The sequence below is a fragment of the Oryzias latipes genome, chromosome 1 (assembly GCF_053564925.1).
Source record: "Oryzias latipes strain Hd-rR chromosome 1, Olatipes_Hd-rR_3.1".
Lineage (NCBI taxonomy): Eukaryota > Metazoa > Chordata > Actinopteri > Beloniformes > Adrianichthyidae > Oryzias > Oryzias latipes.
In genome coordinates, this window is record NC_136237.1 from 11,039,186 (window position 1) to 11,055,999 (window position 16,814).

The 16,814-nt window shown below is 41.6% G+C and overlaps 5 non-coding genes across 5 annotated transcripts; all 5 read right to left on the minus strand.

The window, feature by feature from the left end:
* Nucleotides 1-3,428: 3,428 nt before the first annotated feature.
* Nucleotides 3,429-3,510, minus strand: trnas-gcu (transfer RNA serine (anticodon GCU)). Its single transcript has one exon. It is a non-coding gene; the product is annotated as a tRNA-Ser (tRNA).
* A 1,699-nt stretch (nt 3,511-5,209) lies between these two features.
* Nucleotides 5,210-5,291, minus strand: trnas-gcu (transfer RNA serine (anticodon GCU)). The gene has a single exon. It is a non-coding gene; the product is annotated as a tRNA-Ser (tRNA).
* Nucleotides 5,292-10,554: 5,263 nt separating this feature from the next.
* trnas-gcu (transfer RNA serine (anticodon GCU)) lies at nt 10,555-10,636 on the minus strand. Its single transcript has one exon. It is a non-coding gene; the product is annotated as a tRNA-Ser (tRNA).
* Nucleotides 10,637-12,338: 1,702 nt separating this feature from the next.
* Nucleotides 12,339-12,420, minus strand: trnas-gcu (transfer RNA serine (anticodon GCU)). Its single transcript has one exon. It is a non-coding gene; the product is annotated as a tRNA-Ser (tRNA).
* A 3,327-nt stretch (nt 12,421-15,747) lies between these two features.
* Nucleotides 15,748-15,829, minus strand: trnas-gcu (transfer RNA serine (anticodon GCU)). The gene has a single exon. It is a non-coding gene; the product is annotated as a tRNA-Ser (tRNA).
* Between the last annotated feature and the right edge of the window lie 985 nt (nt 15,830-16,814).

Genomic DNA, 16,814 nt, shown 5'->3' on the forward strand with positions numbered 1-16,814 from the left:
TGCCATCATTGGCCTCGTGCGGCCTGTGGCATCTTGAGGTAGCCCATTATTTCCAGCTACTCAAGCAAGTTGGGATTTTTTAAAAACTAAAAATGTGCCAGTATGTGGATATACAACAAGGTTAGAAGGACCTGTGCTCTCATTGTGGCCAAAAGGACTTTTGGATTTGAGCAACCAATCAGAGCATTTTGCTAGGGAATTACTTCAAATGGCAGAGTGCTTGCTTTGCATGTGAGAACAAGGGGGATAGATGTCCACATTCTGCACAACATTTTCTTTTGTATCTACGTTTCATCAAACTGTTGGTGCAAGAAGCATGTACTTATGAGATGAGTTGCAGAGTTTGGTCTGTTGTTGGTATGGAATTTACCTTTAAGGAATACTTGTTGATCAGGGATTTCTGTTCTTGACAGATAGTGCCTCTGTGGCTTTCAGGTGTTGATGTCAATGATTAGAATTCCGTGGGTTCCCCAAAAGCCAGAGTGACATTCATTGAGCGCTCTTGATCATGATAAGAAATGAGTCTATGTACATGCTGACAGAGTGGTTGACTGCGAGTAAAAAGATGCATGCAAATTCACCATCAGAAAAGGTAAAGATCAGAACGACTTGTTTGTTGATTACCTTTCATTTGGCAGAGTTGGTAATGAGTCAAGTTTCAAATCTGCAGATCCTTGTAGATGGCCCGTGGGTTTATATTATCTTTGTAAACATGGCGTGTCCAACCCTTCTAGCATTAGCTTTGCAACTGTGGAGGCAAATATAGAATCGTGTGGTTTTTAACCACTGGAAAAAGTTGATATTTTGGAGAGAAAAAGCCGCAAAAACAGTGTTTGGATATGCACCGAAGCTACGAAGAACTGTCACAGCCATACAAAAAGTGTCATTAAACATTTGGCATAAAAACGGAGTTGAATCGTAGGGGAATTAGCTCAAGTGGTAGAGCGCTCGCTTTGCATGTGAGAGGTAGAGGGATCGATGCCCTCATTCTCCATTATCCTGAGCTCCTGTCTGTTGATCATCAAATACAGTCCTTTAGATGTACCCTCATTGGGAATCATACTACATGTCTTTACACCAATGCCCATTAAAAACATTGCAAAATGCTGACCGAGCTTTCAAACTGCTGCAACTACCTTACTGTCTTTCAGATGTTTATGACAAAAGCTTTCATTCAAGTCAGGGCTTTGAAAGTGTTTACTGAAACACCTGCTCCTTGCAACCATCAACAAAGATAGTGTGAGTGCAGTTGACGCAGACAAGGTAATAGATGCAACTGCATGAATGCATTCATAAGACCTTTTCTTGTTGGGTATTGCTGCTGTTGTTTTGGATGTTGGTAAGAATGTAACTACTTAGAAGAGGGGCATGAGTGTAATGCTGCTTTCACACTGAGTTCGATTCTGTGTCACATTTGAGTGGGGCAGCTAGCTGCCTTTATACGCTTGTCAAATTCGTCGCACGATGTATGTCCGAAAATGACTTGACATGCTGAATGCTAAACACACCACAGGACCCTTGAATATAATCAGAACATTGGTGTAGGAGTGAATGTGGACAATCCTTACACACAAATTGCATTTGGTGTGAACACAGCTTAAAACTTGTCATGGTGCTACTGAACGTCTGTTGACACTCCAAAAGACAAAATACACAATGAGAATGGGATTTGAACACATGCGTGCAAAGCACAATGGATTAGCAGTCCATCTCCTTAACCTCTCGGACACCTCATCTGGAATTCAATACTTTCGTGACACCACTGGTCTCATAAACTCGTATGCCATCATTGGCCTCGTGCGGCCTGTGGCATCTTGAGGTAGCCCATTATTTCCAGCTACTCAAGCAAGTTGGGATTTTTTAAAAACTAAAAATGTGCCAGTATGTGGATATACAACAAGGTTAGAAGGACCTGTGCTCTCATTGTGGCCAAAAGGACTTTTGGATTTGAGCAACCAATCAGAGCATTTTGCTAGGGAATTACTTCAAATGGCAGAGTGCTTGCTTTGCATGTGAGAACAAGGGGGATAGATGTCCACATTCTGCACAACATTTTCTTTTGTATCTACGTTTCATCAAACTGTTGGTGCAAGAAGCATGTACTTATGAGATGAGTTGCAGAGTTTGGTCTGTTGTTGGTATGGAATTTACCTTTAAGGAATACTTGTTGATCAGGGATTTCTGTTCTTGACAGATAGTGCCTCTGTGGCTTTCAGGTGTTGATGTCAATGATTAGAATTCCGTGGGTTCCCCAAAAGCCAGAGTGACATTCATTGAGCGCTCTTGATCATGATAAGAAATGAGTCTATGTACATGCTGACAGAGTGGTTGACTGCGAGTAAAAAGATGCATGCAAATTCACCATCAGAAAAGGTAAAGATCAGAACGACTTGTTTGTTGATTACCTTTCATTTGGCAGAGTTGGTAATGAGTCAAGTTTCAAATCTGCAGATCCTTGTAGATGGCCCGTGGGTTTATATTATCTTTGTAAACATGGCGTGTCCAACCCTTCTAGCATTAGCTTTGCAACTGTGGAGGCAAATATAGAATCGTGTGGTTTTTAACCACTGGAAAAAGTTGATATTTTGGAGAGAAAAAGCCGCAAAAACAGTGTTTGGATATGCACCGAAGCTACGAAGAACGGTCACAGCCATACAAAAAGTGTCATTAAACATTTGGCATAAAAACACAGTTGATTCGTAGGGTAATTAGCTCAAGTGGTAGAGCGCTCGCTTTGCATGTGAGAGGTAGAGGGATTGATGCCCTCATTCTCCATTACCCCTTGCTCCTGTCTATTGATCATCAAATACAGTCCTTTAGATGTACCCTCATTGGGAATCATACTACATGTCTTTACACCAATGCCCATTAAAAACATTGCAAAATGCTGACCGAGCTTTCAAACTGCTGCAACTACCTTACTGTCTTTCAGATGTTTATGACAAAAGCTTTCATTCAAGTCAGGGCTTTGAAAGTGTTTACTGAAACACTTGCAACCATCAACAAAGATAGTGTGAGTGCAGTTGACGCAGACAAGGTAATAGATGCAACTGCATGAATGCATTCATAAGACCTTTTCTTGTTGGGTATTGCTGCTGTTGTTTTGGATGTTGGTAAGATTGTAACTACTTAGAAGAGGGGCATGAGTGTAATGCTGCTTTCACACTGAGTTCGATTCTGTGTCACATTTGAGTGGGGCAGCTAGCTGCCTTTATACGCTTGTCAAATTCGTCGCACGATGTATGTCCGAAAATGACTTGACACGCTGAATGCTAAACACACCACAGGACCCTTGAATATAATCAGAACATTGGTGTAGGAGTGAATGTGGACAATCCTTACACACAAATTGCATTTGGTGTGAACACAGCTTAAAACTTGTCATGGTGCTACCGAACGTCTGTTGACACTCCAAAAGAAAAAATACACAATGAGGACGGGATTTGAACCCATGCGTGCAAAGCACAATGGATTAGCAGTCCATCTCCTTAACCTCTCGGACACCTCATCTGGAATTCAATTCTTTCGTGACACCACTGGTCTCATAAACTCGTATGCCATCATTGGCCTCGTGCGGCCTGTGGCATCTTGAGGTAGCCCATTATTTCCAGCTACTCAAGCAAGTTGGGATTTTTTAAAAACTAAAAATGTGCCAGTATGTGGATATACAACAAGGTTAGAAGGACCTGTGCTCTCATTGTGGCCAAAAGGACTTTTGGATTTGAGCAACCAATCAGAGCATTTTGCTAGGGAATTACTTCAAATGGCAGAGTGCTTGCTTTGCATGTGAGAACAAGGGGGATAGATGTCCACATTCTGCACAACATTTTCTTTTGTATCTACGTTTCATCAAACTGTTGGTGCAAGAAGCATGTACTTATGAGATGAGTTGCAGAGTTTGGTCTGTTGTTGGTATGGAATTTACCTTTAAGGAATACTTGTTGATCAGGGATTTCTGTTCTTGACAGATAGTGCCTCTGTGGCTTTCAGGTGTTGATGTCAATGATTAGAATTCCGTGGGTTCCCCAAAAGCCAGAGTGACATTCATTGAGCGCTCTTGATCATGATAAGAAATGAGTCTATGTACATGCTGACAGAGTGGTTGACTGCGAGTAAAAAGATGCATGCAAATTCACCATCAGAAAAGGTAAAGATCAGAACGACTTGTTTGTTGATTACCTTTCATTTGGCAGAGTTGGTAATGAGTCAAGTTTCAAATCTGCAGATCCTTGTAGATGGCCCGTGGGTTTATATTATCTTTGTAAACATGGCGTGTCCAACCCTTCTAGCATTAGCTTTGCAACTGTGGAGGCAAATATAGAATCGTGTGGTTTTTAACCACTGGAAAAAGTTGATATTTTGGAGAGAAAAAGCCGCAAAAACAGTGTTTGGATATGCACCGAAGCTACGAAGAACTGTCACAGCCATACAAAAAGTGTCATTAAACATTTGGCATAAAAACGGAGTTGAATCGTAGGGGAATTAGCTCAAGTGGTAGAGCGCTCGCTTTGCATGTGAGAGGTAGAGGGATCGATGCCCTCATTCTCCATTATCCTGAGCTCCTGTCTGTTGATCATCAAATACAGTCCTTTAGATGTACCCTCATTGGGAATCATACTACATGTCTTTACACCAATGCCCATTAAAAACATTGCAAAATGCTGACCGAGCTTTCAAACTGCTGCAACTACCTTACTGTCTTTCAGATGTTTATGACAAAAGCTTTCATTCAAGTCAGGGCTTTGAAAGTGTTTACTGAAACACCTGCTCCTTGCAACCATCAACAAAGATAGTGTGAGTGCAGTTGACGCAGACAAGGTAATAGATGCAACTGCATGAATGCATTCATAAGACCTTTTCTTGTTGGGTATTGCTGCTGTTGTTTTGGATGTTGGTAAGAATGTAACTACTTAGAAGAGGGGCATGAGTGTAATGCTGCTTTCACACTGAGTTCGATTCTGTGTCACATTTGAGTGGGGCAGCTAGCTGCCTTTATACGCTTGTCAAATTCGTCGCACGATGTATGTCCGAAAATGACTTGACATGCTGAATGCTAAACACACCACAGGACCCTTGAATATAATCAGAACATTGGTGTAGGAGTGAATGTGGACAATCCTTACACACAAATTGCATTTGGTGTGAACACAGCTTAAAACTTGTCATGGTGCTACTGAACGTCTGTTGACACTCCAAAAGACAAAATACACAATGAGAATGGGATTTGAACCCATGCGTGCAAAGCACAATGGATTAGCAGTCCATCTCCTTAACCTTTCGGACACCTCATCTGGAATTCAATTCTTTCGTGACACCACTGGTCTCATAAACTCGTATGCCATCATTGGCCTCGTGCGGCCTGTGGCATCTTGAGATAGCCCATTATTTCCAGCTACTCAAGCAAGTTGGGATTTTTTAAAAACTAAAAATGTGCCAGTATGTGGATATACAACAAGGTTAGAAGGACCTGTGCTCTCATTGTGGCCAAAAGGACTTTTGGATTTGAGCAACCAATCAGAGCATTTTGCTAGGGAATTACTTCAAATGGCAGAGTGCTTGCTTTGCATGTGAGAACAAGGGGGATAGATGTCCACATTCTGCACAACATTTTCTTTTTTATCTACGTTTCATCAAACTGTTGGTGCAAGAAGCATGTACTTATGAGATGAGTTGCAGAGTTTGGTCTGTTGTTGGTATGGAATTTACCTTTAAGGAATACTTGTTGATCAGGGATTTCTGTTCTTGACAGATAGTGCCTCTGTGGCTTTCAGGTGTTGATGTCAATGATTAGAATTCCGTGGGTTCCCCAAAAGCCAGAGTGACATTCATTGAGCGCTCTTGATCATGATAAGAAATGAGTCTATGTACATGCTGACAGAGTGGTTGACTGCGAGTAAAAAGATGCATGCAAATTCACCATCAGAAAAGGTAAAGATCAGAACGACTTGTTTGTTGATTACCTTTCATTTGGCAGAGTTGGTAATGAGTCAAGTTTCAAATCTGCAGATCCTTGTAGATGGCCCGTGGGTTTATATTATCTTTGTAAACATGGCGTGTCCAACCCTTCTAGCATTAGCTTTGCAACTGTGGAGGCAAATATAGAATCGTGTGGTTTTTAACCACTGGAAAAAGTTGATATTTTGGAGAGAAAAAGCCGCAAAAACAGTGTTTGGATATGCACCGAAGCTACGAAGAACTGTCACAGCCATACAAAAAGTGTCATTAAACATTTGGCATAAAAACGGAGTTGAATCGTAGGGGAATTAGCTCAAGTGGTAGAGCGCTCGCTTTGCATGTGAGAGGTAGAGGGATCGATGCCCTCATTCTCCATTATCCTGAGCTCCTGTCTGTTGATCATCAAATACAGTCCTTTAGATGTACCCTCATTGGGAATCATACTACATGTCTTTACACCAATGCCCATTAAAAACATTGCAAAATGCTGACCGAGCTTTCAAACTGCTGCAACTACCTTACTGTCTTTCAGATGTTTATGACAAAAGCTTTCATTCAAGTCAGGGCTTTGAAAGTGTTTACTGAAACACCTGCTCCTTGCAACCATCAACAAAGATAGTGTGAGTGCAGTTGACGCAGACAAGGTAATAGATGCAACTGCATGAATGCATTCATAAGACCTTTTCTTGTTGGGTATTGCTGCTGTTGTTTTGGATGTTGGTAAGAATGTAACTACTTAGAAGAGGGGCATGAGTGTAATGCTGCTTTCACACTGAGTTCGATTCTGTGTCACATTTGAGTGGGGCAGCTAGCTGCCTTTATACACTTGTCAAATTCGTCGCACGATGTATGTCCGAAAATGACTTGACATGCTGAATGCTAAACACACCACAGGACCCTTGAATATAATCAGAACATTGGTGTAGGAGTGAATGTGGACAATCCTTACACACAAATTGCATTTGGTGTGAACACAGCTTAAAACTTGTCATGGTGCTACTGAACAACGTCTGTTGACACTCCAAAAGACAAAATACACAATGAAGATGGGATTTGAACACATGCGTGCAAAGCACAATGGATTAGCAGTCCATCTCCTTAACCTCTCGGACACCTCATCTGGAATTCAATACTTTCGTGACACCACTGGTCTCATAAACTCGTATGCCATCATTGGCCTCGTGCGGCCTGTGGCATCTTGAGGTAGCCCATTATTTCCAGCTACTCAAGCAAGTTGGGATTTTTTAAAAACTAAAAATGTGCCAGTATGTGGATATACAACAAGGTTAGAAGGACCTGTGCTCTCATTGTGGCCAAAAGGACTTTTGGATTTGAGCAACCAATCAGAGCATTTTGCTAGGGAATTACTTCAAATGGCAGAGTGCTTGCTTTGCATGTGAGAACAAGGGGGATAGATGTCCACATTCTGCACAACATTTTCTTTTGTATCTACGTTTCATCAAACTGTTGGTGCAAGAAGCATGTACTTATGAGATGAGTTGCAGAGTTTGGTCTGTTGTTGGTATGGAATTTACCTTTAAGGAATACTTGTTGATCAGGGATTTCTGTTCTTGACAGATAGTGCCTCTGTGGCTTTCAGGTGTTGATGTCAATGATTAGAATTCCGTGGGTTCCCCAAAAGCCAGAGTGACATTCATTGAGCGCTCTTGATCATGATAAGAAATGAGTCTATGTACATGCTGACAGAGTGGTTGACTGCGAGTAAAAAGATGCATGCAAATTCACCATCAGAAAAGGTAAAGATCAGAACGACTTGTTTGTTGATTACCTTTCATTTGGCAGAGTTGGTAATGAGTCAAGTTTCAAATCTGCAGATCCTTGTAGATGGCCCGTGGGTTTATATTATCTTTGTAAACATGGCGTGTCCAACCCTTCTAGCATTAGCTTTGCAACTGTGGAGGCAAATATAGAATCGTGTGGTTTTTAACCACTGGAAAAAGTTGATATTTTGGAGAGAAAAAGCCGCAAAAACAGTGTTTGGATATGCACCGAAGCTACGAAGAACTGTCACAGCCATACAAAAAGTGTCATTAAACATTTGGCATAAAAACGGAGTTGAATCGTAGGGGAATTAGCTCAAGTGGTAGAGCGCTCGCTTTGCATGTGAGAGGTAGAGGGATCGATGCCCTCATTCTCCATTATCCTGAGCTCCTGTCTGTTGATCATCAAATACAGTCCTTTAGATGTACCCTCATTGGGAATCATACTACATGTCTTTACACCAATGCCCATTAAAAACATTGCAAAATGCTGACCGAGCTTTCAAACTGCTGCAACTACCTTACTGTCTTTCAGATGTTTATGACAAAAGCTTTCATTCAAGTCAGGGCTTTGAAAGTGTTTACTGAAACACCTGCTCCTTGCAACCATCAACAAAGATAGTGTGAGTGCAGTTGACGCAGACAAGGTAATAGATGCAACTGCATGAATGCATTCATAAGACCTTTTCTTGTTGGGTATTGCTGCTGTTGTTTTGGATGTTGGTAAGAATGTAACTACTTAGAAGAGGGGCATGAGTGTAATGCTGCTTTCACACTGAGTTCGATTCTGTGTCACATTTGAGTGGGGCAGCTAGCTGCCTTTATACACTTGTCAAATTCGTCGCACGATGTATGTCCGAAAATGACTTGACATGCTGAATGCTAAACACACCACAGGACCCTTGAATATAATCAGAACATTGGTGTAGGAGTGAATGTGGACAATCCTTACACACAAATTGCATTTGGTGTGAACACAGCTTAAAACTTGTCATGGTGCTACTGAACAACGTCTGTTGACACTCCAAAAGACAAAATACACAATGAAGATGGGATTTGAACACATGCGTGCAAAGCACAATGGATTAGCAGTCCATCTCCTTAACCTCTCGGACACCTCATCTGGAATTCAATACTTTCGTGACACCACTGGTCTCATAAACTCGTATGCCATCATTGGCCTCGTGCGGCCTGTGGCATCTTGAGGTAGCCCATTATTTCCAGCTACTCAAGCAAGTTGGGATTTTTTAAAAACTAAAAATGTGCCAGTATGTGGATATACAACAAGGTTAGAAGGACCTGTGCTCTCATTGTGGCCAAAAGGACTTTTGGATTTGAGCAACCAATCAGAGCATTTTGCTAGGGAATTACTTCAAATGGCAGAGTGCTTGCTTTGCATGTGAGAACAAGGGGGATAGATGTCCACATTCTGCACAACATTTTCTTTTGTATCTACGTTTCATCAAACTGTTGGTGCAAGAAGCATGTACTTATGAGATGAGTTGCAGAGTTTGGTCTGTTGTTGGTATGGAATTTACCTTTAAGGAATACTTGTTGATCAGGGATTTCTGTTCTTGACAGATAGTGCCTCTGTGGCTTTCAGGTGTTGATGTCAATGATTAGAATTCCGTGGGTTCCCCAAAAGCCAGAGTGACATTCATTGAGCGCTCTTGATCATGATAAGAAATGAGTCTATGTACATGCTGACAGAGTGGTTGACTGCGAGTAAAAAGATGCATGCAAATTCACCATCAGAAAAGGTAAAGATCAGAACGACTTGTTTGTTGATTACCTTTCATTTGGCAGAGTTGGTAATGAGTCAAGTTTCAAATCTGCAGATCCTTGTAGATGGCCCGTGGGTTTATATTATCTTTTGTAAACATGGCGTGTCCAACCCTTCTAGCATTAGCTTTGCAACTGTGGAGGCAAATATAGAATCGTGTGGTTTTTAACCACTGGAAAAAGTTGATATTTTGGAGAGAAAAAGCCGCAAAAACAGTGTTTGGATATGCACCGAAGCTACAAGAACTGTCACAGCCATACAAAAAGTGTCATTAAACATTTGGCATAAAAACACAGTCGATTCGTAGGGGGATTAGCTCAAGTGGTAGAGCGCTCGCTTTGCATGTGAGAGGTAGAGGGATCGATGCCCTCATTATCCTGAGCTCCTGTCTGTTGATCATCAAATACAGTCCTTTAGATGTACCCTCATTGGGAATCATACTACATGTCTTTACACCAATGCCCATTAAAAACATTGCAAAATGATGACCGAGCTTTCAAACTGCTGCAACTACCTTACTGTCTTTCAGATGTTTATGACAAAAGCTTTCATTCAAGTCAGGGCTTTGAAAGTGTTTACTGAAACACCTGCTCCTTGCAACCATCAACAAAGATAGTGTGAGTGCAGTTGACGCAGACAAGGTAATAGATGCAACTGCATGAATGCATTCATAAGACCTTTTCTTGTTGGGTATTGCTGCTGTTGTTTTGGATGTTGGTAAGAATGTAACTACTTAGAAGAGGGGCATGAGTGTAATGCTGCTTTCACACTGAGTTCGATTCGGTGTTGCATTTGAGTGGGGCAGCTAGCTGCCTTTCGACGCTTGTCAAATTCGTCGCATGATGTATGTCCGAAAATGACTTGACATGCTGAATTCTAAACACACCAAAGGACCCTTGAATTTAATCAGAACATTGATGTAGGAGTGAATGTGGACAATCCTTACACAAAAATTGCATTTGGTGTGAACACAGCTTAAAACTTGTCATGGTGCTACCGAACAACGTATGTTGACACTCCAAAAGACAAAACACACAATGAGGATGGGAATTGAACCCATGCATGCAAAGCACAATGGATTAGCAGTCCATCTCCTTAACCTCTCGGACACCTCATCTGGAATTCAATTCTTTCGTGACACCACTGGTCTCATAAACTCGTATGCCATCATTGGCCTCGTGCGGCCTGTGGCATCTTGAGGTAGCCCATTATTTCCAGCTACTCAAGCAAGTTGGGATTTTTTAAAAACTAAAAATGTGCCAGTATGTGGATATACAACAAGGTTAGAAGGACCTGTGCTCTCATTGTGGCCAAAAGGACTTTTGGATTTGAGCAACCAATCAGAGCATTTTGCTAGGGAATTACTTCAAATGGCAGAGTGCTTGCTTTGCATGTGAGAACAAGGGGGATAGATGTCCACATTCTGCACAACATTTTCTTTTGTATCTACGTTGCATCAAACTGTTGGTGCAAGAAGCATGTACTTATGAGATGAGTTGCAGAGTTTGGTCTGTTGTTGGTATGGAATTTACCTTTAAGGAATACTTGTTGATCAGGGATTTCTGTTCTTGACAGATAGTGCCTCTGTGGCTTTCAGGTGTTGATGTCAATGATTAGAATTCCGTGGGTTCCCCAAAAGCCAGAGTGACATTCATTGAGCGCTCTTGATCATGATAAGAAATGAGTCTATGTACATGCTGACAGAGTGGTTGACTGCGAGTAAAAAGATGCATGCAAATTCACCATCAGAAAAGGTAAAGATCAGAACGACTTGTTTGTTGATTACCTTTCATTTGGCAGAGTTGGTAATGAGTCAAGTTTCAAATCTGCAGATCCTTGTAGATGGCCCGTGGGTTTATATTATCTTTGTAAACATGGCGTGTCCAACCCTTCTAGCATTAGCTTTGCAACTGTGGAGGCAAATATAGAATCGTGTGGTTTTTAACCACTGGAAAAAGTTGATATTTTGGAGAGAAAAAGCCGCAAAAACAGTGTTTGGATATGCACCGAAGCTACGAAGAACTGTCACAGCCATACAAAAAGTGTCATTAAACATTTGGCATAAAAACGCAGTTGATTCGTAGGGGAATTAGCTCAAGTGGTAGAGCGCTCGCTTTGCATGTGAGAGGTAGAGGGATCGATGCCCTCATTCTCCATTATCCTGAGCTCCTGTCTGTGGATCATCAAAAACAGTCCTTTAGATGTACCCTCATTGGGAATCATACTACATGTCTTTGCACCAATGCCCATTAAAAACATTGCAAAATGCTGACCGAGCTTTCAAACTGCTGCAACTACCTTACTGTCTTTCAGATGTTTATGACAAAAACTTTCATTCAAGTCAGGGCTTTGAAAGTGTTTACTGAAACACCTGCTCCTTGCAACCATCAACAAAGATAGTGTGAGTGCAGTTGACGCAGACAAGGTAATAGATGCAACTGCATGAATACATTCATAAGACCTTTTCTTGTTGGGTATTGCTGCTGTTGTTTTGGATGTTGGTAAGAATGTAACTACTTAGAAGAGGGGCATGAGTGTAATGCTGCTTTCACACTGAGTTCGATTCTGTGTCACATTTGAGTGGGGCAGCTAGCTGCCTTTATACGCTTGTCAAATTCGTCGCACGATGTATGTCCGAAAATGACTTGACACGCTGAATGCTAAACACACCACAGGACCCTTGAATATAATCAGAACATTGGTGTAGGAGTGAATGTGGACAATCCTTACACACAAATTGCATTTGGTGTGAACACAGCTTAAAACTTGTCATGGTGCTACTGAACAACGTCTGTTGACACTCCAAAAGACAAAATACACAATGAGGATGGGATTTGAACCCATGCGTGCAAAGCACAATGGATTAGCAGTCCATCTCCTTAACCTCTCGGACACCTCATCTGAAATTCAATTCTTTCGTGACACCACTGGTCTCATAAACTCGTATGCCATCATTGGCCTCGTGCGGCCTGTGGCATCTTGAGATAGCCCATTATTTCCAGCTACTCAAGCAAGTTGGGATTTTTTAAAAACTAAAAATGTGCCAGTATGTGGATATACAACAAGGTTAGAAGGACCTGTGCTCTCATTGTGGCCAAAAGGACTTTTGGATTTGAGCAACCAATCAGAGCATTTTGCTAGGGAATTACTTCAAATGGCAGAGTGCTTGCTTTGCATGTGAGAACAAGGGGGATAGATGTCCACATTCTGCACAACATTTTCTTTTGTATCTACGTTGCATCAAACTGTTGGTGCAAGAAGCATGTACTTATGAGATGAGTTGCAGAGTTTGGTCTGTTGTTGGTATGGAATTTACCTTTAAGGAATACTTGTTGATCAGGGATTTCTGTTCTTGACAGACAGTGCCTCTGTGGCTTTCAGGTGTTGATGTCAATGATTAGAATTCCGTGGGTTCCCCAAAAGCCAGAGTGACATTCATTGAGCGCTCTTGATCATGATAAGAAATGAGTCTATGTACATGCTGACAGAGTGGTTGACTGCGAGTAAAAAGATGCATGCAAATTCACCATCAGAAAAGGTAAAGATCAGAATGACTTGTTTGTTGATTACCTTTCATTTGGCAGAGTTGGTAATGAGTCAAGTTTCAAATCTGCAGATCCTTGTAGATGGCCCGTGGGTTTATATTATCTTTGTAAACATGGCGTGTCCAACCCTTCTAGCATTAGCTTTGCAACTGTGGAGGCAAATATAGAATCGTGTGGTTTTTAACCACTGGAAAAAGTTGATATTTTGGAGAGAAAAAGCCGCAAAAACAGTGTTTGGATATGCACCGAAGCTACGAAGAACTGTCACAGCCATACAAAAAGTGTCATTAAACATTTGGCATAAAAACACAGTTGATTCGTAGGGGAATTAGCTCAAGTGGTAGAGCGCTCGCTTTGCATGTGAGAGGTAGAGGGATCGATGCCCTCATTCTCCATTATCCTGAGCTCCTGTCTGTTGATCATCAAATACAGTCCTTTAGATGTACCCTCATTGGGAATCATACTACATGTCTTTACACCAATGCCCATTAAAAACATTGCAAAATGCTGACCGAGCTTTCAAACTGCTGCAACTACCTTACTGTCTTTCAGATGTTTATGACAAAAGCTTTCATTCAAGTCAGGGCTTTGAAAGTGTTTACTGAAACACCTGGGGCCTGTTTCAGAAAGGAGGTTAAGTGTAAACTCTGAGTGCATTAACCCTGAAATCAGGGAAACACTTTGTTTTCCGTTTCAGAATGGGAGGTTTGTTAACCCAGAGTAAATAGAGTAAGTCAAACCCGTTTCTGAAAGAGAGGTAACTTTTACTCGGAGTCAGTATCCATGGTTACTTATGCTGTGAACCTAACCTGGTCGGGAGCAGGTTTTATTCTCAAAACTCAAAGTTTATGCCGGTCTCCTCCCCTTTTTAAAGACGAAGCGGTATTTTTCGCTTTAACCTTCATTGCCCAAATGTCCGTCACACAGAGACGGTCTAAGTGACAAGAATGGCTTGTTCTTTTTTGGAGGACCCAATAGACGAGGAGGCTGCATTAATTTGTAGAGAATTACATTTACGAGGATTTTGAGAAGACTCGATTTTTTTTTTCACTTTTAGCTGCTGCCATGTTCTTTTAATTCCTGCAGGATTGCATCTACATGAAAATGAAATCAGGGACATTGAATTAGATTAATGTAACAATTACTTTTTGGAAACACAATTTGCTAGTACTGCTTACTTTCTTAATCCCATATAAACCTATACCACTTGATCAATACAAGGGTAGTGTTGCAGCGTGTGTGTGCTGAGCGGGGTGCGATCCACGAGAGACAAGGGGAGGGGCGATGGGGGGGGGGGGGTGAGTACGGAGCAGAGGTGTGTGCGTGGGATATATTGTGTGTTCAGAGGACGGAGCACTTAGTTAAATAAAGAGAAGGTGTCATTCTCAGAATAACTGTTTTGGAGTCATTCTTAATCCGCTCTGGAGGTTGAGGGTTTCCAACGGGAAGTGAACCCCGAAGGAGAATTCCCTTCGGCCCTGAAGGAAATCTCCCCTGCGCTTTTGACCACGGTCGGAAAGACGAGAGAAAAGAAAGGAGAAGTCTTCGCGCAGCGAAAGGTTCAACAGTAGACAAAAGTTCACTTTGAAAAACACAATTGAATGTATTAATATTAAACTGACCAAAGTTGGCAAGAGGGGAAGGTTAACAAGAAAGTCCTCCAAACATTACCGACGTTAAATGCATTTTCCCCCAGATTGGTTCTGTACACTATGCAGCATTTCATGCATTTACACCAGGAATAACACTTCAAAAGTACTCCTAAATATCCCCATTTTTTTTACTTCACACCGTACGCTATTTAAAAAATTATTACAGTCAATATTTTATGACAATGATTTAAAAGCAAACTTAGGCATTAACTTGAGCAGCTATGTTTTCCCACGCTAACTGTCTGTTTTGCAGATGCAGCGGTGTTGCTTTTCTTCTGGAATATGTGCTCATATTCACTGTAACTCTGCAGCGGCATGTCAAGTTCAGCTGGCGAAAAATATGCAGACCTCTTTTTTTCACGGTTGCCATGGTGACTCGTGATATCTGCGCTCCATTGATAATGGCTTCTTATAGTCGCGGTGCTCACGCTCACCTCCGAATCAGTCCACTCAGAGTTGATTGATCTTACTCGGATCAGCTTCTCTGAAACAGAAAACTCAGAGTTGTTAATTTCCCGATTGACCAACTCGGAGTTCAAGTTCAACCTCAGAGTTGGTTGAACCTCCTTTCTGAAACAGGCCCCAGCTCCTTGCAACCATCAACAAAGATAGTGTGAGTGCAGTTGACGCAGACAAGGTAATAGATGCAACTGCATGAATGCATTCATAAGACCTTTTCTTGTTGGGTATTGCTGCTGTTGTTTTGGATGTTGGTAAGAATGTAACTACTTAGAAGAGGGGCATGAGTGTAATGCTGCTTTCACACTGAGTTCGATTCTGTGTCACATTTGAGTGGGGCAGCTAGCTGCCTTTATACGCTTGTCAAATTCGTCGCACGATGTATGTCCGAAAATGACTTGACACGCTGAATGCTAAACACACCACAGGACCCTTGAATATAATCAGAACATTGGTGTAGGAGTGAATGTGGACAATCCTTACACACAAATTGCATTTGGTGTGAACACAGCTTAAAACTTGTCATGGTGCTACTGAACAACGTCTGTTGACACTCCAAAAGACAAAATACACAATGAGGATGGGAATTGAACCCATGCGTGCAAAGCACAACGGATTAGCAGTCCATCTCCTTAACCTCTCGGACACCTCATCTGGAATTCAATTCTTTCGTGACACCACTGGTCTCATAAACTCGTATGCCATCATTGGCCTCGTGCGGCCTGTGGCATCTTGAGGTAGCCCATTATTTCCAGCTACTCAAGCAAGTTGGGATTTTTTAAAAACTAAAAATGTGCCAGTATGTGGATATACAACAAGGTTAGAAGGACCTGTGCTCTCATTGTGGCCAAAAGGACTTTTGGATTTGAGCAACCAATCAGAGCATTTTGCTAGGGAATTACTTCAAATGGCAGAGTGCTTGCTTTGCATGTGAGAACAAGGGGGATAGATGTCCACATTCTGCAAAACATTTTCTTTTGTATCTACGTTTCATCAAACTGTTGGTGCAAGAAGCATGTACTTATGAGATGAGTTGCAGAGTTTGGTCTGTTATTGGTATGGAATTTACCTTTAAGGAATACTTGTTGATCAGGGATTTCTGTTCTTGACAGATAGTGCCTCTGTGGCTTTCAGGTGTTGATGTCAATGATTAGAATTCCGTGGGTTCCCCAAAAGCCAGAGTGACATTCATTGAGCGCTCTTGATCATGATAAGAAATGAGTCTATGTACATGCTGACAGAGTGGTTGACTGCGAGTAAAAAGATGCATGCAAATTCACCATCAGAAAAGGTAAAGATCAGAACGACTTGTTTGTTGATTACCTTTCATTTGGCAGAGTTGGTAATGAGTCAAGTTTCAAATCTGCAGATCCTTGTAGATGGCCCGTGGGTTTATATTATCTTTTGTAAAACATGGCGTGTCCAACCCTTCTAGCATTAGCTTTGCAACTGTGGAGGCAAATATAGAATCGTGTGGTTTTTAACCACTGGAAAAAGTTGATATTTTGGAGAGAAAAAGCCGCAAAAACAGTGTTTGGATATGCACCGAAGCTACGAAGAACTGTCACAGCCATACAAAAAGTGTCATTAAACATTTGGCATAAAAACACAGTCGATTCGTAGGGGGATTAGCTCAAGT